The following is a 23,996-nucleotide window of genomic DNA, read 5'->3' as shown; positions in this document are numbered from 1 at the left end:
AAAGAGGAAGGGGAAAAAAAGATGGAAGGAAGAGTACTGGAGAGGAGAGAGAGAGAGAGAGAGAGAGAGGGGGGGGGGAGAAGGTGTAGAAGGGTGGAGGGTGATACAGATCATGGATAAATGATGTGTGAGGGGGAAGGGAGGGGTGTGAGGGTGAGGGAAGGGTGAGGGAGGGGAGGGAAGGGGGAATGGGGGAGAAGACACAATGAAAAGCCGTAAGATCAGCACCACAACACCTCAGTCTTAATGGGTAAAGTTTTTGTTTAGCCTCGAATTTCTCCACTAAACACACACACACACACACACACACACACACACACCAGCAACCCTAACAAAAAAGAAGAGAAAGAAATATAGTATGTAAATGAGTAAAACATGATGAAATGAACAGTGACTTAGTTACTAAATCAGTCGGCAAACGTCTCTCGAAAGTAATGCTAATAATAACTTGAAAATGGAAACTGCAATTAGCAATTTCAATAACTCACCACATGACATGGTCATCCAATTTCTTCCTCAGTTCGATTGCAGGGGGCGATTGATAGTGTCTCAGCATTGTAGCAATCACTGGACCTGGTGTATTCAACACCTTTCATATAGTGAGCACTTCGAAGTGAAGAGTAGTAGGGTCCCCCAAGAAGAGTGTCAAACATGTTGAGAGAAGGTGAAAGCAACAAATACCTCGCAGAGCAGAAATGGCAGGGTCGAAATTACTTTCCAACGACCCCTGGGCAATCTCAGAAACTACTGGCCCAAATCGGTCCAAATTATTTTCAGACCTGCTCCCCGACCTTGGTTATATCCCACAAAAATTTTAAGCCTGTAACTTGAGCAGTTTCTGAAAATCAGTGAATAGACTATTTTTATTGGTTTTTGGATGTAACTGGAAAACCAGTACTGGAAACTGGATGATACTGGGAAATATGAAGCCGCCGGCTGGGGAAATCACATGGCTAAGTATGAAGGCTATAGCTTTGAAATTGAGCGAATACAAGCAATTTACTTCGCAAGAAAGAATAATAAATTGAAAACGGAAATTGCCATTAACAATTTCAACATCTCACCACATGAGAAGGTCATCCGTCTTGTGCATGTAACCTCAGTACATAAAATATAAGCAAATATTTAACTCTGACCTTGGCTGTGACTTTGAGTTTTGGGTCAAGGTCATTCATACTTGGTTGCCATGCATAGCATATCAAGTTCTATAAATGTACCACCCTTAGTGACCGTAGCTCAATTCTGTCATAGTTTATTAAACTGTGCTCTCAAAGATCCCAAACAACATTTCACTCACCCCTGGGTGATCTCAGAAACTACTGGCCCAAATCAGCCCACACTCATTTCAGTCCTGCTCCCCGACCTTGGCCATGTCTCATAAAGATTTAAAGTCTGTACCTTTAGTGGTTTCTGAGAATCTGTGAAGAGACTTTTTTTTTTTTTTTTTTTTGATGTAACTGGAAAACCAGTACTGGGCACTGGATGATACTGGGCCATATAAAGCCGCCATCTGGGGGACTCAGATGGCCAAGTATGATGGACGTAGCTTTAAAATTGAGCGAATACAAGCAATTTGCTTATTCACAAGAAATAATAATAATAATAACTAAAACACGGAAATTGCCATTAGCAATTTCAATAACGCACCACAGGACAAGGTCATTCATCTTGTGCATGTGACCTCAGTATATAAAAAATAAAGCAAATTTTGAACTTTGACATTGGCTGTGATCTTGAGTTTTGGGTCAAGGGCATTCATACTTGGTAGTCAGCAATTCGCGACAAATGATAAGATCATCCAATTTCTTCTTCAGTTCGACAGGGCCGATTTATTCCCCAATACCTATCGGTGGACCTGGTAATTTCAATGGGCTTCATGTAGTGCTCCATTAAAAATTAGAAAATTTTGAACCTTGACCTTGGCTGCGACCTTGAGTTTTGGGTCAAGTTCATTCATAACTGGTAGCCATGCATAGCATGTAAAGTTCTACAAATGTACCAAGTTTGGTGATTCTGTTTTTTTTAAATTGTGCACTCAGTGATCCCTAGTTACTTTCCATTGACCTCTGGGCGATCTCAGAAACTACTGGCCCCAGTCAGCCCACACTCATTTCAGACCTGCTCCCGAATTTGGATATGTCCCACAAAAATTTTATGGCTTTATCTTTAACGGTGTCTGAGTATCTGCAAATAGACTATTTTTATAGGCTTTTGGATGTAACTGGAAAACCAGTACTGGGAACTGGATGATACCAGGCCATATGAAGCCGCCAGCTGGGGGACTCAGATGGCCTAGTATGATGGCCGTAGCTTTGAAATTCAGCAAATAGAAGCAATTTACTTCATCGTAAGAAACAACAACAACAACAACAACAACAATAATAATAATAATAATAATAATAATAATAATCTATATCTATATCATAACGATCCGATTTTTGTACGTTTGTTTGTTTGTTACCGTAACATAACGAAACCGGTGCATGTAACGCAATACTTGTTTGCGCAAGCTCCCATCAAAATGCCATAACTTGAAGAATAAAATAATTTCCAGTCCAGTCGGGCCACCGGTTCCCGAGCTATGACTCATTTCTTACTGAACATAGGAAGTAACTGGACATCAAGTGGAGGCTGCTGAAGGTGGCCTTTACGCGAGTTATAGTGATCCAATTTCTCTTTGTTCGGTTGTTTGTTACCCTAACACAGCAAAAACTGGTGCATGTAGCACAATTTTTGTTAGAGGAAGGTACCGTTAAAATAACTTGAAGAAGAAAACAATTTCCAGTCCAATTGGGCCACCGGCTCCTGAGTTAGGACTCATTTCTGTCTGAAAATAGGAAATGACTTGATATCGAGTGAAGACCGCTGAAGGCGGCCTTTAAGTGAGTAATAATAATATTGAGAGGAACAATATAACTCACCACTGGTGTGGTGAGTTATGAATATGATAATAACTAGAAAACAGATATTGATATTAACAATTTCAGTAACTCGCCAGATGATAAGCTATTACTGGACTTTGTGATTTCAACGCCCTTCATATAGTGAGCACTTCGAAGTGAAGAGCTGGTGTAGCAGAACCCCCCTAGAAGAATGTCAAACACGTTGCGCGAAGATGAAAGCAACAAAATCCTCGCAAAGCAAAAAATGACTGAGCCCAAACTACGTTTCATTAACCCCTAGGCAATCTCAGAACCAACCGGCCCAAATGGGCCCATAGTCATTTTAGACCTGCCCCTCAACCTTGGCTATGTCCCAGAAAAATTCAAGTGTACTTTTAGCGGTTTTTGAGGATCCGCAAATAGATTATTTTCATAGTTCTCATTAAGGCGAACTGGATGATACTGGGTCATATGAAGCCGCCAGCAGGGGACTAAGATGGGCAAGTATGGTGGCCATAGCTTTGAAACTGAGCGAACACTAGTAACTTACTTCATTAAAAACAACAACAACAACATTAACAACAACAACAATAATAATAAAAGTAATAATAATAATAATAATAATAATAATATTGACAAGACCAATGTAACTTGCCACTGGTGTTGTGAGGTAATAATAATAATAATAATAATAATAATAATAATAATAAGAAGAAGAAGAAGAAGAAGAAGAAGAAGAAGAACCAGAGGTCCCCCGGAGGGAAGAGTCACACCAGCCGTGAGCCGATACATATCTAGCGCGGCTCGGAATATGACCTTGACCTTGACTTACTTTCACCAACTTCGATCTCGTAGGAAATTTTCATCCCTACCACATTCCTGTAAAATTCTGTGATGATATCTTGAGCGGCTGCGAAGTTATCGTGCTAACAGACACACAGACCTTGACCTACTTTCACCAATTTGGAACTCGTAAGAGATTTTCATCCCTATTACACACCTATAAATTTTGTGATGATATCTTGAACGGTTGCGATGTTATCGTGCAAACAAACAGATACACACACAGACAGACACTGACAGACAGACTGAAAACAACACCAGCTTCACTATCGCAGCTGGTAATACGAATATTGACAAGAACAATGTAGCTCACTACTGGTGTGGTGAGTTATAACTATGATATTGAGAAGAACAATATAACTCACCACAGATGTGGTGAGTTACAATAAAATAAAAAGCCAAAGCCCTACTGTGTTCTACGGTACCATTATTTTCCTTTTGACCGTCTTCGCCTTGTCTCAGGAATTATCATCATAAACAATCAAACAGGGTCCATTACAAGACAGAAACCTTTCTTAACATTTTTTCACTCTGACCTATTGGCTGTTAGCAAGTTCCATTCAGTCCTAACAGACCTCTAAATGCCATCTCTTCATTTTATTCTTTGTCTGCCTCTTCCTGTCACTCCATCTCTCCGTCTTCTCTGTCTGCCTCTTCCTCTCACTCCATCTCTCCTTCTTATCATCTGTCAGCTTCTTTCTCTCACTCCATTTCCCATTCCTATTCTCTGTCTGCCTCTTCCTCTCAATCCGTCTCTCCGTCTTCTCTGTCTGCCTCTTCCTCTCACTCCATTTCTCCTTCTTATCCTCTGTCAGCTTCGTTCTCTCACTCCATTTCCCATTCCTATTCTCTGTCTGCCTCTTCCTCTCATTCCATCTCTGGGCAGCCACTCAGTTACCCTGGTTGTCCATCTGTTGTGCTCTAATGATACTGCCCGCCATTACTTATCCCGTATCACCGTTTATGTCTTGATTTATCCTACCCCCTCCTCACTCTCGGTTTGCCTTACTCTTTTGTGATCCATGAGGCTGAATGAAGTGGAGAGGAGGAAAGAAGCGAAGTGGAAGGGGAGGATGTGAAGTGGAGGAGGAAGTAGTGAAGTGGAGGAGGAAGAAGTGAAGTGAAGGAGGAAGATGTGAAGTGGAGGAGGAAGATGTGAAGTGGAGGAGGAAGATGTGAAGTAGAGGAGGAAGATGTGAAGTGGAGGAGGAATATGTGAAGTGGAGGAGGAAGATGTGAAGTGGAAGCGGAAGATGTGAGGTGGAGGGGGAATATGTGAAGTGGAGGAGGAAGATGTGAGGTGGAGGGGGAATATGTGAAGTGGAGGAGGAAGAAGTGAAGTGCAGGGGGAAATGTGAAGAGGGACTGGGGGAGTGAGTGAAGTGGATGGAGAGGAAAAGACAGTCGGTGCCTCCCTGATACCCCCTCCTTACACCACCTTCCTATCCCCCCACTATTCCCCCTCCTTGCCCCCCTTACCACCTCCCTCCCCTCCCTTGATACCCCCTCCCTACCGCTTCTCTTCCCCCTTCTTACACCCCCTCCATAATCACTTCTCCTGGGGTCATAGAGAATTAGAGGGGGAGATGGAGGGGGAGGGGTGAAAGGAGGAAGGGAAGGAGGGTGGGGGTGGTAAATGGGGAGGTGGTGGAGGGGGGAAAATGGAGGGAAGAAGTAGAGGGGTAGGGGAAGGGAGAGAGAAGGAGTGAGGGTCGGAGGGTTTGAGAAAATGGAGGAATGGAGGGAAAAAGGGAGGTGGATGAAGTGAGAGGGGGAAGTGGATGATGAGAAAGAGGGTAGGGAAAGAGAGAGAGGGGGAGAGGATGGAGGGAAGAAGGGAGGAGGGGATGACATGACGCAGGATAGGAGAGGTGGGAGGGAGAGATGGGGACAGGAGGGAGGAAAGAATGCGTGGGGAGGAGAGGAGAGAGGAGGGGAGGGGAGGGGAGGGGGAGAATTATCATTTTATCCTCCCCTTCTCCTAACACCATCGTTCCTGTGAGCCGTACTATAAAAGCTAAACGCCAGTATTGCCGAATGTGAGTGTCTGACGTTCCCGTGTTTCGTACCATAAATAATTTTGCTGTTCACGCCAGACGTTCGTCTGCTGGTCATGGCGTAAAGTAGTATTAGAATGTAAGAGGAGGATAAACGCCACAAGAGACACTCCTTTCGTGCTAGAAACTTAAATATTCATAAATATAATAGCTGATTTTTCCACTTATAAACACTGAATAATTCGGGAATAAAATTTACCTTGTCATGGCAAAATATACGAGATAACCAGAGCTGTTCAGAAAATTTTACAAGACTAAGCGTTTCTGTAGCGAATACAAGTAAAGAAAACCTGCCTTGTGGTGGGGTGGCAACGTGGTGCACAGTAAATGGAGTTATAACAATAAATTGTGCTCTGAAGTTAATTTCAGAGTACCTGCGGAAATTCTGAATAGATTCTTGAAGCGGCAGCAATATCAGAGTTTGTATGTTAGCCGGGTCAGTGCTGTAGCTATAACATTTGAGGGGGAGCTTACAAGTTTTTGCCTCAGTATAGTTGAAAGTGTGACATATTGGCACTGAAGAGTGATTAAATAATTTTTTTTTTTTCCCGATAATGGGGTGCTTCTTGAAGCACATCACATGCAGTTCAAGTGTATACAGTAGTTGATTGATGTAGCAGCTGCAGTGGTCGCAAAAATAATGAAAGTCACTGTACTTGCTGGGTACAGTACAGCTCCCCCCCCCCCCTCCTTTCATATTTGAGGCTAAATAAATATATAACTTATAAGCAGACTATATGTACAACATTATATTACATGGAAGAAATTACATGTCAGAGTTAGGTCAGTGTTGGTAAATGATTAGTTAGGGTTTTTCACCAGCTTTTAGTGGTCCTTTACAATTCAGTTAGGGAATGGGTAAAAAAGAAATTCATTAGTACTAACAAATCAATGCAATCACGTAAGTTCTTCATTGAAATAGATAATTCGTTTTTGCAACAAAATAATATATTGATTTAGATAGGATAAAGTTGGGTAAAGTTACCAGATAAGAGTGAATTGGTTGATTAGGATGATGACTGGAATATTTACCAATTTCAATCACAGTTTTGAGCATAGGTCTTTTGGCTTTAATACAAAATTTGTTAATAAAACAATGCAGATTATTTCAAATCATGAGGCATCTTTATCCCAAGAGATTTTCTTACCTGCAAATAGCTGCAGGCCCCAGGAAATGGCCTGTACCATGCAGTTGTTGTAAAAAAAAATAATAATAATAATAATTTTAGATGAAAAATGACAGTTACTGTAATGGCGTTGATGGGTGTAGGAAAGGCAGGGAATACTGGTTTGGGTGAAAGGGTTGTATACTGTAGAAGCATGAAGGAGCAGTTAAGCAGTGCCTGTGACAAAAAGGAAATAATGAGATAAATATTTAGTGAAGGAGAGCAACTTCAAGAATGTGAACAGTTGAGGAGAAAGCTAGGAAAACAGAACTGTATGCAGTCTGAAAATGAATAAAACAGACCTGGATGTGTAGAAGTGGAATGATTTCATGGAAAAGAGGTAAGATTTATCTAGCAGACTGGGATAGCAAAAGAAAACTCTACTGTACAAAGTAATTGAAATCACTGCACACTGTTTGAAGGGACAGATAATAATCAAGGATGTGAATACTAGAGGACTATAATTATTGAACTAGAATGGAAATTTACTTGTAATAACCAAGATAGAGAAGGTGGCAATATAATGGGGAAGAAACTTTAGCCAAATACATAGAAACTGAATGTACAACTGTGAGAGTACACACATCTGATAACTTATATTTTCCAACATGTTCTGCTGGTTATGGCTGGACGACAGGTGTGGAAAGAAATTGCTAGGAAATAAATGAAGGAGTGTCTGTGCATCCCTTCTGTGTTGATGCCGCAGTGAATGTCACCATTCAACCAGCTTGTACAGAAGCAAAGCAGCCTGCATGCTAAAAATAATTCTGTAATAAGTATGTATTTACATCTTGCAATACAAACTTAGAAACATATGATGTACTGCTACGAGAGGAGAGGTGCACATACCTGGCTATACTGCAGTGTAGTACCTGACTGGATAGCTGGCAGGAAACATGGAAGTCTATCAATTATGCATTAATATATTCATTTTGCTTGGATAAATTCCAATCTAGGTATCTTTCATAATCATTTCCTGCAAATAATGGCGAAGGAGGGTAAAGTATAATACATGCTCAGCCTACTGTATACAGTATACCGGTACTGTAACTTGCTTAGGCCTATACATGCATCCTTTTTATGCATTCTGCCGTAATTTGTTACCAGTTCTAGCACATAAATACATATTCCAACATAAAAACAACAGCTTAGAATAAGTTTGCGAAGTGTCTGGTTTATTAAACAAAAGAAACATTTATAATTCGCGAGTTGTTAGTGCTCACGCAGCGCATTCTCGCCCAATCTAGCGACTGTCGCGACATTCAAACTCCTGAACTGGGTTTCGCCAAGACTGGCGGTCCAGATTTTTTATAGTAAGGATGACTGACGCTCAGGAACGTCTGACGATTGAACGTCGCCGTTGGACAGCCTAAACTCTGTTTTTATAGTACGGCCCTATGAGACTGAAAGACAGAGGAAAGGAGAGGAGGAGGAAATATTAAATGGAGGAGGAGATAAGAATTTAATGAGGGAGGGAGAGACGAGAAGGGGAGAGAGAGGGGTGAGGGGGAGGAAAGATGAGATGGAGGTTGACGAGGGGCGTAAGGAAGAGGCTAGGAGTGAGGGGAGATATCAGTGGGGGGACGTAATAGAGATAATGATAGAGAGGGGTGAGAGAGAAAGGAAGTGATGAGAAAGAAAATTGAGAGGGTAACGGTGGGGGAGGAAAAGGGGAGTGACGCGACGAGGGAAAGAAGGGGAAAGGCAGGGTGAGGGTGAGGGTGAGGGTGAATGTGAGTGAGGGTGAGGGTGAGGGTGAATGACGGTGAGGGTGAGGGTGAGTGAGCGTGTGGGTAAGTGAGGATGAGGGTGAGGGTGAGTGAGGGTGAATGAGGGTGAGGGTGAGTGAGGGAGAGGGTGAGTGAGGGTGAGGGTGAATGAGGGTGAGGGTGAGTGAGGGTGAGGGTGAGGGTGAGGGTGAATGAGGGTGAGGGTAAAAGTGAGGGTGAGGGTAAAATTGAGGGTGAGTGAGGGTGAGGGTGAGGGTGAGGGTAAGGGTGAGGGTGAGTGAGGGAGAGTGAGGGTGAGGGTGAGAGTGAGTGAGGGTGAGGGTGAGTGAGGGTGAGGGTGAGTGAGGGCGAGGGTAAGTGAGGGTGAGGGTGAGGGTGAGTGAGGGCGAGGGTAAGTGAGGGTGAGGGTGAGGGTGAATGGGGTTGAGGGTGAGGGAAAGAGAGTTGGATCATCACACTCCCCCACCCCCCAGTAATTACCACACACACACACACACACACACACACACACACACACACACACACACACACACACACACACCTATACAATGTTTTGGTGCTGGAAGTGACCGATAGTCTCAGTGTGTGTGTTTGTGATTGTGCATAATTATACTCTTATTGTTGTTGTTGTTGTTGCTGTATAACCCTAGTCTGTCTGACCGGGGAGACCCATCAGCTACAGACAAGCAACCATCCCTTCAGGGCCGTCCTGTGTTGTGAACTGATGTTCTATTGCGGCAGACAGCGCATCGCCACAGCAAGGCGCGGGAAGAAAGGATTTTTGGTTCCTGGATGGACGCTGCATTTGCGTCTCTCCACCCAGTAAACAGAAGCACCAAGGAAGGCTGCACATCAACTCATTGCTTTGTTGCAGGGTTACCACGCAGCTTTTGTAAAGGAGTTCCTGGGTTACAGAAAACAATTAGGCTTGTCATTCACTGTACAGCCACCGGAGGTGGAAAGAAGAGCAATAAAAAGTGATGGGAAGGATGTGAGAAATAGGAAGAGAGGAGAACAGACACAGAAATACAATAATGTAAAGATGAAGTAGCAGGCAAAACTACAACAAGTGAGTGGATGATAGTTGCCACCACCTACCGTCTGTCCCCATAGTGTATTACTTAGGCTTACACTCCTCCTCCTCCTCCTCAGTGTTGTAAAATCATGACCGTAAATGCATACAATGCCACGCACACCAATTCACCTATCATGATATACGGAGGGATATTGTCGTGTCTGTCTGGATTATACCCACCCAGTTTATGATAGTGGTAACAGGATTATGATGATTCCTCTGTCTCTGTCTCTGTCTCTGTCTGTCTGTCTGTCTGTCTGTCTCTCTCTCTCTCTCTCTCCCAGCCTTCTTTCCTTCTTATTCTTCAAAAGTCATTAGGAAACATCAGGAGTCACATCAACATCCATCTCGCCTGTCAATCTTTTCCATCTTGCTCTGATGCTGACGAGGCGAAATCCATAGTGAATAGAGCCCTGTTATCAGATTCTGCATAGGCTACTGTAATGGAGAGAGCTTTGTACACACTATCACATCTCACACTACCATACCTTAATATGCCACACCTCACACTGCCACAACACACACTGCCACACCATACACTGCCACACCTCACACTGCCACACGCTGCCATACCACACACTGGCACACCTCACACTGCCACACCTCACACTGCCACAACACACACTGCTACACCATATACTGCCACACCTCATACTGCCACACCACACGCTGCCACACAACACACTGTCACACATCACACTGCCACCCCACACACTGCCACCCCACACACTGTCACTCCACACTGCCACACCACACACTGCCACACCACACACTGCCACACCACACATTGCCACACCACACACTGTCACACCACACACTGCCACACCACACACTGTCACATCACACACTGTCACACCACACACTGCCACACCACACACTGTCACACCACACACTGCCACACCTCACACTGTCACACCTCACACTGCCACACCTCACACTGTCACACCTCATACTGCCACACCTCACACTGCCACACCACACACTGCCACACCACACACTGCCACACCACACACTGCCACACCACACACTGCCACACCTCACACTGCCACACCTCACACTGTCACACCTCACACTGTCACACCTCACACTGCCACACCTCGTATTAGGATTAAGGTTTTCTTGGAGCAAATTTCTTTTCTAAGGTTAAAAAAAAAAAATCTTTCAAATTTTCTGTTTTGTTTTGCTGGCTTTTGTTTCTCACAGACAGTAAACGTGGACCAGAAGTTTATGGCTGTCTGTCTATATATCTGTCTGTCTGTTTATCTATCAATTAATCAATCTTTCTATATATCTAGCTATCTGTTTATCTACCGTATCTATCTGTCTGCCTGTCTGTCTATCTAGCTATCGAACTTTTTTTTTTCATTAACAGAAAAGAGGAAGGAAAACCAAAGGGAAAAAAAAAAACGAATAAAAATCCATACACCAGATTATGGTGTCCTCTAATAATAAAATATCTGTAATAGTTGGATTTGAACAGCTGTAGGTTGATATTTCGGGGGAAACAACTCTGGGGAAGTGAGTTCCAGAGAGATGCAGTTCGGGGAATGAAAGAATTCTGATAGGCAGAAGTTCTGCAGGATGGCTGTGTGACATTCCAGTCATGAGCGCTACCAGATGCCTGTGTAGCACGAGGGAAGGCATCGAGAACTATCTATCTATTTATTTATCTATCTGTCTACCTGTCTATCTGTCTACCTATCTATCTCCATTTAACCATTCGTCCATCCAACTCTTTATCTGTCTATAGAGTCAACTGTCTATTAATCTATCCCTCTATCTATTCGTCCACCTTCCTAAATGTCTACAGTATCTATTTCATTATCTAATATCAAATTGATCACTAAAATCTATATTAATGGAGGTATCACTGTTTACATAATAATAGAATTAAAAACAACAACAATACTACTACTACTACTATTACTACTACTACTACTACTACTACTAATAATAATAATAATAATAATAATACTTTCGGTAATAATACATCTCTTTATCTTCTTATTCTTTCTGCATATAGTCTAGGTATTTATTATTTTTTTTATTTATTAAAAAAAGCCTCTCGAACAGAAGAGGTTAAAAACAATGTCTATTATTCCCATCAGGTAGTCGTTAAATTTTAGTATATTCTTGGTATGTCGGGGCGCTCACCATCCACTCACAGGATGTAGTGCTGCTTTCAGGCAACTCTACACTGAGTGACAAGTCCGAAAGCTTAGTCAAATTGTCTAGAAGTAGCAAGAAAAAAAAAAAATGGGTGGAACACGGCATCGGACTGAAAGGGTTAAGTACACTCGGCCACACTAGTCCTGCCCCCACTCCTACTTCTCCTACTTCTCTCCCTATGGGCTTTGAAAATATAGTCTAGTGATTCTACAGCACGTGGTAGGTGGTGGCGACCATCATCCACTCACTTGGTGCCTACTTCTTCCTTCACCTTTATCATTCTTTTTCTGTCTGCCCTCCTCTCTTCCAATTTCTAACTATCATCCAGTCACTTGATGTAGTGCTGCCTACTTCTTCCTTCACCTTTATCATTCTTTTTCTGTCTGCCTTCCTCTCCTCCAATTTCTATCATCCAGTCACTTGATGTGGTGCTGCCTACTTCCTCCTTCACGTTTATGATTCTGTTCTGTCTTCTCTCCTCTCTTCCTATTTCTACTTCTTCTTTCACCTATGTCATTCTTTTTCTGTGTCTGCCCTCCTCTCTTCCTGTTTCTTCCATCTTTCTTCTCACTTTTTATTACTCTTCATTCCTTTTCAGGTGGCTTTACATTGACTGACAAGCCAAATGGTTTCCAGTAAGCCAGGAAACCATTTCCAACGCTGGATGGCAACCATATGACCAACTCATATGTGTTCCCTAAGTGTCAACAGGTTGGTTGGCGGAGTTATTGCCCCCCCCCCCGTAAAAAACTAACTCAAAGACAAACGGGCACCCCTTATGGGATTATGGCGTCTGGCTATAGATAGATAGACTGATAGATAGATAGATACTACAGCAACTGACACTGATTACCTTACCTGGCGATAGATCAGTGTCGTGTGTGTCATCTGTGTCATTTGCCTCGGATTCAAGACAAATTTTTAAAGACTGTCGACAAAAAAACAGGAGAGATGACAGGACTATACTCCATTCACCTTAACTTGGCCCAGGTTTTCTTTCTTTCACAGCTTATTTCACGTAACTCAGTGGCAGGAGACAGTGCTAAGGTTCTACATCCTCTCCGTAGCACTTCCTCGTGGCTAGCATCATACTATAAATCCATCTACTGTTACAACTCAGTATTCAAGGTGGAGAGGTGATGATTTGGGACCAGGTCAGAGTAAAAGGAGTATAATTAGCGAGAGTAGACCTACACTGAGAGATTACAATTTCAGGTCAGGTTAGAGCAAAAAGAGTATAGTTGGCGATATAGCAATGAGAGGGGTAAGTAAAATTAGTGTTAAGTAGAAGAAAACTTATAATACTGCCATCATACTAAAGCAGGTTAATAGCAAATATCATCGTCCTGGGAATAGGTAAATTATACACGCCTGCCAGTGCTGGCCGTATGCAAAAATAAATATCTGTTGTACTCTCGTGGGACACAATGGTATATATTAGTATGAGAAACAGCTGTGTGATGCCATGATGTGGTACTGAGGATGATGGTGGTGCTCACAATATATGTTTTACCTATCTGTCTATCTATCTGCCTGTCTGTCTACACACACACACACACACACACACACACACACACAAGCAGAAGTCTGAGGTACTGTACAAGAGAGATAAACAGAGCAAAGAGACTGACAGTACAAGAGAGAGAGAGAGAGAGAGAGAGAGAGAGAGAGAGAGAACAGATATATATTAAAGACAGACTGCAAATAAGGAGAGGAGAGAGAGGGAGAGCGAGAGAGAAGGAAGAGGGAAGATGAGGGAGGTGAAAGAGTTACGGCAGATTAAGACGATGATGGTGAGGAGGAGGAGGAAGAGAATAGGCGGAGGAAAGAGGAGGGAAGAAGGAGGGAGGAAGGAGGTTAAGTAGGAGGGAGGAGAAGGTCAGGAGATGAAGATGAGGGAGACCGAGAACGAGACAGAGTAACGACTTCATCCCAGAACCATAAAATCGACAGTGATAAATTTCTCCGTTGATGAAGCAATTTCGTGAGATGGGGTGGGGGTGATCACAGACCCCCATTGTCCAGAGATGGAAGGGGGGCGTGGGGGAGGGGGAATAGTATTATTTTGTGCCTCCCCCCCCCTTTCATTCCCTCAACTTTTGCCCCCCTCCCTCCCCTCTCCCATCTCGACCTCACCCTGACCTTTCTTCCTCCCCCATCTGTCTTCTCACGCCCTCATTATGCTCCCTCTCCCCTCCCCTACCTCCCCTCCCCATTCTCTCTCCCTGTCCTTTCTCCCTCCCCGTCTGTGTCTTCTCACCTCCCCTTCCTCCCCATCTTCCGCCTCCCCCTCCCTTTCCCCCTCATAATACCCCCTCAAACAATCTCTCCGCCTCCCCCCAAAATCTCTCCCTCAAAGCCATAGTAGATCTGAATGCCCCACTGATGATAAACCTATACTCCTTTCACATTAACTTGGCCTAAAATTGTCATCCCTCCATTAGATGATAAATTAAATGACCCCCTACTGAAAAACTAACATATACTCTTTTTACTTTAACATGGTCAAAAACTGCCATCCCTCCACTTTGAATTAAGACTAGAAGATGATGACAGTCACGAAGAAGTGCTATGGGAAAGGTTGTATAGCTCTAGCAATGTCTTTTTGTGCCTATTAGCTCGGTCAATAAGTCGCAAAAGGACGAAAATTTTAGGTCAAGTTAAGGTGAAAGAAGTATAGATTTCCTGACGGATGAACGGCATAATTTTCACTTGTATATTCTTCACTGAGTATGGAACTAATTACAAGCCTATACTGAACGTGTCCATATTAATATAGAGCTTGATGAACGGCGGAACAAGCATCAGAACCTAACTGAGTAAAGGAGAAGGAAAGGGATTATTCTATACTCCTTTTGCTCTAACTTGGCCTAAAATGTCATCTCTCCACCTTGAATCCTGAGGTGGGACAAAAGATTACCAGTAGAATATTGATGCTAGACATGAAGAAGTGTTACAGAAAGTATGTAGAGCTACTGTATTGCCTTATTCTACTACTGAGCTACGTGAAATAAGATCTGAACAAAATCTAGGCCAAGTTAATATAAAAGGACTATAGCCAGATGCAGCCATACTAGAGTTGCTTTATTTTCAGTTGAGGGTTGATAATATTCGCTGCCCCTTCCCCCCCCCCACTTCTCTCTCTCTCTCTCTCTCTCTCTCTCTCTCTCTCTCTCTCTCTCTCTCTCTCTCTCTCTCTCTCTCTCTCTCTCTCTCTCCGTCGTGTCTAAAACGTGCCTAAATACCCCCCGAAAAAGAACGCGGGCGACATGAACGGCAATATTACTCGTTGGTAGAGCATCTATCTATCTATCTATTGCCAGACGCCTCAATCCCGTTTGGGGTGGCCACAAACAAATCGCCTCCAAGTCGCCCTGTCCCCCGCCATTTCACTGCCCTGCTCCCAGCTCACACCCCCCTCTCTCATATACCTCTCCACCCCATCCCTCCATCTCATCCTCGGCCTCCCCCTCCCTCTTCCCCCCTCCACCTCACTCACATACACTCTCTTCGTCAGTCTTTCACCCTCCATCCTCTCCACATGGCCAAACCACCTCAGTGTGTTCCTCATAACGCTTCCTATCACATCCACATCCACACCACAACGCTCCTTTATATCCTCATTCGTCAGCCTGTCTCTCCACGTGACTCCACAGGCTCCTCTTAAATAACTCATTTCCACTGCTCTCACTCTTGACTTGTGTCCTTCCAACAATGTCCGAGCTTCACTTCCGTACGTTAGAGTTGGTATCACAATACTGTCATGTAGTAACTTTTTCACATCCATGCTCACTTCCCTGTTTCTTATCAATGCTTTCAAGGAACTAGCAACCTTTCTTCCCTGCTGTACCCTTTCAAGCACTTCACCCTCCAAACCTCCATCCTTACTCATCACACTACCCAAATACTTAAACGTACTTACATTTTCCAATTCCTCACCATCCAACCTCGCTGTACATTCACTAACTTCACCTCTCTCAAAGACCATCACTTTACTCTTCCCTACATTCACCTTTAGATTCCGTTTCTTACACACTCTCTCAAACTCATCCACCAGGCCTTGCAGCTCCCCTTCGTCTTCACTCAACAACACAGTATCATCTGCAAACAACAGTACAGGGAGTTTCCAAACACTATCCTCTCTCACCAGGGCCACTCCAACATCCACTACCCTACCTTGTACCTCTTTTATTACCCCATCCATGTACAGATTGAACAACCATGGAGACATGACACATCCCTGTTTCAAACCAACTTTCAAAGAGAAAAATTCACTTAGTTCACCATCCACACGCACTGCAGCCTTCGCACCATCGTACATACTCATCACAGCATTCAACAACTTCCCATCTACTCCATATATTCTTAACACTTTCCACAATCCTTGTCTATCCACCCTCTCCACCTCATATATGTATGGTACAATCTCCCTCTTTCTTCCTCCCCCCATCCTGAACAGTCTCCCTCCTTCTTCCTTCCTCCACCCTGAACAATCTCCCTCCTTCTTGCTTCCTCCACCCTGAACAATCTCCCTCCTTCTTCCTTCCTCCACCCTGAACAGTCTCCCTCCTTCTTCCTTCCTCGATCCTGAACAATCTCCCTCCTTCTTCCTTCCTCCACCCTGAACAATCTCCCTCCTTCTTCTTTCCTCCAGCTTGAACAATCTCCCTCCTTTTTCCTTCCTCCACCCTTAACAATCTCCCTCTTTCTTCCTTCCTCCACCTTTTTCATATGGTACGATCTTCCTCCTTCTTCCTCCCTCCATCCTGAACAATTTTCCTCCATCTTCCTTCCTCCATCCTGAACAATTTTCCTCCTTCTTCCCTCCACCTTATTTCTATGGTACAATCTCCTTTCTTCCTCCCTCCACCATATGCGGTCTCCTCCTAGAACGGTCTAAAACTCCTCCTTGAAAGGTGTAATATTCCTTGAATGGTCTAATACTCCTCCTTGAACGGTGTAATACTCCTTGAATGGCCTAATACTCCTCCTTGAACGGTGTAATACTCCTTGAATGGTCTAATACTCCTCCTTGAACGGTGTAATACTCCTTGAATGGTCTAATACTCCTCCTTGAACGGTGCAATACTCCTTGAATGGTCTAATATTCCTCCTTGAACGGTCTAATACTCCTTGAACGGTCTAATACCCCTCCTTGAACGGTCTAATACTCCTTGAATGGTCTAATACTCCTCCTTGAACGGTCTAATACTCCTTGAATGGCCTAATACTCCTTGAACGGTCTAATACTCACCCTTGAATGGTCTAATACTCCTCCTTGAACGGTCTCATACTCCTTCTTGAAGAGGGAGAGATATCATTGCGAGATCTTCCAGAATTAACTAATACAGGCTAACAACCAATAACTCAAAGTGGAGAAAGATGACGCGGGCCTTCTTCCTGCAGTGGACCTAATCTTTCTACTTTAGTGATTTTTATTCCAATATTCTGAACCCTTACAAGCAATATGTACGGTAGCGGTCAAAAATCTCGTTACTCTCTTTAGCCAATGATAACACTCAAGCACAATATTCTGATAAATGTGTTGGTTCCATAGAGCACATTACTGGGTTTCAAAAATAATTGTTCACTGTCTCTTTATTTATATTCAGAGGTGGATCAGGATTGTTGTCCAGAGCTGAACGTATAAAAGTCTACGGAATTGACTTCCAATTTCCCCTTTCCTGTTTTTTTTTTTTTTTTTTTTTTTAATCCTCTGTATCCTAATGAAGTCCTTTTAAGCGTACTCTTGCTTCATCGGGACGATTTTTTCTCAACTATTCCTTAGATTCGTAGCCAGTCATGATCCTCTCTTTCTCTCAAACCGACCACCGTACCAGCAAGACGTCCTTCTGGTCCGCTCTGAGAATACCCACAGCTAAGTGCCTTGTTTCAGTGTTTTGCGTGTGTGATTACAATAGTGTGATCGTCCAGAGTTCGGGTGAGTGATCTGGCTGATTGGCTGGTCGCTAAGTGTAGTTTGTGAAGTGTAAATACTGTACGGTTTGTTCAACGTCTGTGAGTGTTGTTGGTGGATGGGTGTTTGATTAGCTTTGTTTGATAGACGGTATTGAATAAGAGACCCGGTTTACTTCTGTGAATCTCTGTGACTGAGAGTAGAGTGCTTTGGACGGTGATCTGCACCGCTCTAAGGTAAGAAATAAACAATTTATATCATAAATAGTTTTGTTTTACCGTGGCGCCGTCTCTTTGTCTCTGATATGCAGTTACTTCAGCCGTCTCCCGCCAGAGGGCCGGACGAGTTACCGTCGGAAAACAATAAGAATTTGCGCTTTGTATTTTTTTTTTTAATCTCAACTAATTTAGTATTAATGGATTAAGATAGGATTCTTTACTATACCAGTGATCCATTATTTTATCACTGTAATCGCTAAATTAGTAAAACAAGGGATCACGCCAGCGTTTGTTTACATTTTCGACAAGGCATGTCTTGCTGTTATAGCCCAACATTTTTTTTTTTTTTTCATTCTACTTGCAATAATTCTTACAGTGAAACATCTCACCCATTTCTTTACAGGTAACCGTGTTGTGACCTCATTGTTATATTTCAGATTGTAGTATAATTTTATTTGTCCATTCCAGGTAACGGTTAGCTTTCCTTTCTCTGGAAAAGATTACTGATAAATGCTCTGCAGGCACATTGCTAACCAATATGGTAGTCATTCCTGTACAGTTTTAACCCTTTCAAGTCTCAAATAGGTCCTAAGGTCACGTTTGACAGACGCATTTCTTGGAAAAAAAAGTCAAGGCTTGCAAATAAAGAAAAAAATATCATATTCATGCACAAGGAAGTAGTACACATCTGTCTATAAAATATTAGAGCTCTAGTCGCCATACAAGTGCTGCAAAAATGATGGGAAGTTGCGTAGCAAGGGGTATGTGGTAGCGTGTGAGTATTGCCGTCTCGGTTGGTAAGTGATTTCTTGGTGGGTAAGCGACATGATTGCATTGTTTGTTTCCATGTTTTTCCATAAAAACAGTGCACTGATATATGTACTGTACATTATATCTCACGTGATTTGTGAATGATTCTTGAGATGTTTTCTTTACAAACAACCAACAAAACAGTTACAAGATCCTGTATAAAACTATCACTTACTAGTTACTACCTATTTATTTTACTTTGCTCTTATTTTGCTTAGTATTGTCAAAAGCTGTGGGGGTGAGGAGATGAGGATAAGCCTACAAGCTTGCCTTTTGTATGTACAGCCGACAGCAGAAGTTCGTCCCTCTTAGCGTGCGTGATACGAGCCTGTTGATCTGGTAACACTGTATGAGATAGAGTTGACAGGTACGCTTTAAATGGCTAATATTAAAGAAATGTGTTCGAAGATAAGAACACATTCTCTAATGATAATATTAATTTGTAGCAGGTGGGATAATAAAGTCATTGTGAAATGTTTGACATTGGTGTATGAAGATTCTTCGTTACGGACACAGACGCATAGGATTATTTGGACTGGACTGATGTTGCCAGCAAGTATTATATGAAATATTATAGAACGATTGCAGTCTTAAAGGTGAGGTTGCAAGAAAACACTAATTACGATGTCAGTTACACACTAAACAAACACAGAAACTGCCAGTTCGTGTTTCGCCAGTATGCGATTTTGTTTTTTAAGTTAAGTCACTTCCCTTTCCGACCTCTCTCCCCACCCGTCTCTCCTCTTCCAAGTCATGCTTTGCCATCATCCACGTTTTATCGTTAATGTTGAAAATCGTATGTCTGTAGGTAAACTGTGGGAAATAATATAAAAGTGTCAATGAGCTTCTTTTCCTCCATCGCTTGAAGTGTTATCAATGACTTGAATATAAATGTTAGTAACATGAATAAATAGTCACTGTGGTGGTTAGGAGACATTTCTCGTCATCATTTATGTAACACTTACCTAACTATCGTTCTTACAGTGCCCAAAATACACTCCCTCTCCCCCCCCGCGCCGTCTCCTCCCCTCCCCCTTCCACTGTTTCCATCACTTCTCCCCCCTCCCTCCGCCCCCATTTCCAGTAACCTTTGTTTCTAGCCTGCAACACTCCGAATCCCTCCCCATAGTGTTATTGTATTGACCCTGCCCAACTTCTCTCCCTTGTCATTTCAAATGTCTTTTTCTCTCCCTTTTTCATTTTTGTCTCGGGAATCGAACAACATAACGATGTTTGGGTCATGTTTTTGTATAGTATCCTTTAATAATGTGTAATATTATAATGACCGTGACAATGGCGGTCAAGAGGCATGAACTGTTCAAAGGACGGCAGTCAGTGCCTCAGTTTAATGAAAATTTTATTTCTCCTCCTCTAGCCATTAATATCTTGCTTACACTTATTTTATAAATCCCAACATACATAAAATATGAAGCAGAAACGTCCTTCTTTTCACCAAAGAAAGTATAAAATGAAAAATAATCATTGCGTATGTTGTATGACTGAGGTGGTTTGGACATGTGGAGAGAATGGAGAATGAAAGACTGACTAAGAGGGTGTATGTAGGTGAGGTGGAGGGAGGGAGAGGGAGGGGTAGACCGAGGATGAGGTGGAGGGATGGAGTTGAGAGGAATATATGTGGGAGGGGGGGTTGAGTTGGGGGGAGGGGAGTCAAATGGTGGGTGACAGAGCGACTTGGAGGCGTTTTGTCTGCGACAACCCTTTCGGGATTAGGGCGTCGGGCTATAGATAGATAGATAGATAGATAGATGTTGTATGATCTACACGCATCCAGAAAATATTTTCTTAAAAGTACTGTCAGTATTCTTGGTGATAATTTGTAGTTCTTCAGTTACGATTAAATATAGCAAAATAGATGATAGTCACAAAAGCTGTATCCTCATACATTTGGCTACCATAATCATCGTAATATACGATGAAGGGGGATTATACCCCTCTGGATGAGTAGATTAAGCCCTTATCGGAATATGCTTGTCATGAGCCCGGACAGCAGGCAGATGTAAGTGGAAGTATGAGATTGTCGCAGTGTAAGGGTTAATTATGGTAAAGGTTCGCTTCCTATCCATCCGAGTCCTTGTCACTCCTGTATCGATAATATCGGCAGTTGCAGAACAGATGTTCAGGGCGCTGACGGACAGCCATGCCGTTACCTTTTGTTCTAACCATGCAATGCAGCTATGGGAATGGAATGATAGGGATAATCTTGCTGACTGCATTCTCTGACCTTGTAAGATCATGCGTTGAGGGAGTTCAGATCAAAGAATGTCGATGGCATATTGTTTTAAATTATATATAAGTAGACGTATCTCATAGGTCTCACTTTAGTGCGGAACACAATGTGTGGGGGGGGAGGGGATTATGGAAGCAGGAATACTTTGGGTGAGGGAAGGGATTACATATATTACAAGCTGGGACACAGATAATTATGTTATAACGTGAAGGGAGGAGTGAGGGATACAGAAAGCGGGAAGGAGGCGAGGAGGGAAGGAATCCACAAGGGGGGGGAATGGTATTGAACACTGATAGTTACGATGGACATATTGTTATGTAAGTAATTTGGTTACTTGTGTGTAATACAGTTGGCAATATAACATGCACGAGTATTGTGTTTATAATGTCATTACAATTAAGACTCAAAGTCCTGTAAATGGTAATAACTGTTTTCAAATTATGAAGAACCGATCTAGTTAGGGAGGTAAACAGAAGCAGAGTCAGTTAAATGAAATCGTTGGGAAGGGTTGGGGGTGTTGAGGGAGAGAAACAAGGGGTACTGGTAGAGGGGGGGAAGGGAAGAGGGGGGGGAGAAGTGATGGAGACAGTGGAAGGGGGAGGGGAGGAGACGGCGAGGGGGTGGAGAGGGAGTGTATTTGGAGCACTGTATTAACGATGGCTATATAAATGTTATATAATGTGACGAGTAATGTCTCCTAACCACCACAGTGACGATTTTTTCATGTTACTAACATTTATATTCAAGGATAACATTTCAAGCGATGGAGGAGGAAATGAAGCTCATTTGACACTTTTATATTGTTTCCCACAGTTTATCTACAGACATACGGTATTCAGCATTAACGATAAAACGTGGATGATGGCAGAGCATGACTAGGAAGAGAAGAGACGGGTGGGGAGAGAGGTCGGAAAAGGAAGTGATTTAACTTGTAAAACTAAACCGCATACCGACGAAACACGAACTGGCAGTTTCTGTGTTTGTTTAGTGTGTAACTGACATCGTAATTAGTGTTTTCTTGCAACCTCACCTTTAGGACTGCAATCGTTCTATAATATTTCATATAATACTTGCTGGCAACATCAGTCCAGTCCAAATAATCCTATGCGTCTGTGTCCGTAACGAAGAATCTTCATACACCAATGTCAAACATTTCACAATAACATTATCCCACCTGCTACAAATTAATATTATCATTAGGGAATGTGTTCTTATCTCCGAACACATTTCTTTAATATTAGCCATTTAAAGCGTACCTGTCAACTCTGTCTCATACAGTGTTACCAGATCAACAGGCTCGTATCACGCACGCTAAGAGGGACGAACTTCTGCTGTCGGCTGTACATATGTTTATTTCATTGTTGCTAACTATATCATCCTGTGTACTTACAGGCAACAGTAGAGACAGTGATCAAGTACTTATTATTCTCAAAATTGACGGTGTTATAAGTATAACCAGGAAATTTGAGAAAGTCATGAAACATAAATCAGAAATAAGTAAGGAGATATGAACAATAATTTGTCAGTGAAAAAGGCAACACTCGCTGAACGTGTATGTCCACCTGGTAACAAATAAATGCAGGGTACGTGTATAAAAGGCTACAGAAACAACCTTAGAAACCTAAAATCATAAATCTGTATATATTTTCCCTCAATCAGACACTCTAACACCCAGGAAATGAATAAATATTGAGATATACAACGCAGAAATCTCTTGCTTGCCTGTGACGCGGTAGCTATGTGCGTAAGCGGGAGGCAGGGAGTGGGGGATTGAAGGAAGAGTGGAGGGTGGAGGGTGGGAGGTAGATGGGTGGGGGATCGGTGGGAGGCAGGAGGGTGGAGGATGTAGGGGGTGGGGGATTGGAGGGAGAGTGGAGGGTGGAAGGGTGAGAGGTAGAGGGCAGGGGGATCAGTGGGAGGTAGGGGGGTGGAGGAAGGGGGATATGAAAGGGAGGAGGGAGGTGAGAGCTATGTATCCTCCAGAGCAGAAAAATATATTGCAAACAATATTCTTTTGCTAAATGAACTGTCTGATACCAAAATAGTAAAAAATATTGCCAGATCAACAGTATAATAGAACAATACCTGCAACCGAACCCCCTACCATGATTAGCTCTTCTCGGACTGTGTAAACTAAAATATTGTGATCTACACATGCCTGGTAGAAGCAGAGGGGTCTGGGGAGCGGCTTGTATCCTTATTTCATTCACCAGCCTCACGCAACAGTTTTCATTCATGCCTAAATATGCTGCCACGGGAGTGGCTAGGAGACCCCCACCGAGAAAGCCACTATAGTGGCCAGGAGACCTGAAAGGGTTAAACAGCAAGACCCCCCACCATCGAGACCTTCACCTGTAACAATTACATAAATTGTAATTATTTTATTAGCAGATTTTGTAAAGTAACTGATTATTGTTCCAGTATCTCTTCCAGGTGCTAATCAGCAATATCTGATTCTGTTTCTCTTATAAGTCTTCGCAGTAACTTTGATTTTCAGAATGCCGCGGAACATTATTTGCGTAGCCTGCTCCAGTAGTTTCACCGGATCCTTTTATACGGACCATTCCTTTGTTTGAAGGATATGCAAACTATGTCAGAGCTTGGAAGACGAGCTGACTGAAGCCACAAATAAAATTAACAGCCTGACTCATAAAGTTGATGTGCTGGAGGAGTTCATTGCCAGCAACGTTGGACATACTGTGGAGGATAGCCCCACTGCTCAGGCTGACCATCCTCCTCCTCCTGTATTTACTTCTCCCCCCACCATATAGAATGAGTTCCAGCCAGTGCGGAATGGTGCCAGGTTTGTGAGAAAAAGGAGCATCATTCCAGTAACCACGTATAATAAATTTCAGATTCTCACAGAAATAGAGGAAGAGCC

This window comes from Coenobita brevimanus, chromosome 116, assembly GCF_032717465.1.
Source record: "Coenobita brevimanus isolate Jiangsu-jjx chromosome 116, ASM3271746v2, whole genome shotgun sequence".
In the NCBI taxonomy this organism is placed as follows: domain Eukaryota; kingdom Metazoa; phylum Arthropoda; class Malacostraca; order Decapoda; family Coenobitidae; genus Coenobita; species Coenobita brevimanus.
This window is presented reverse-complemented; position numbering follows the sequence as displayed.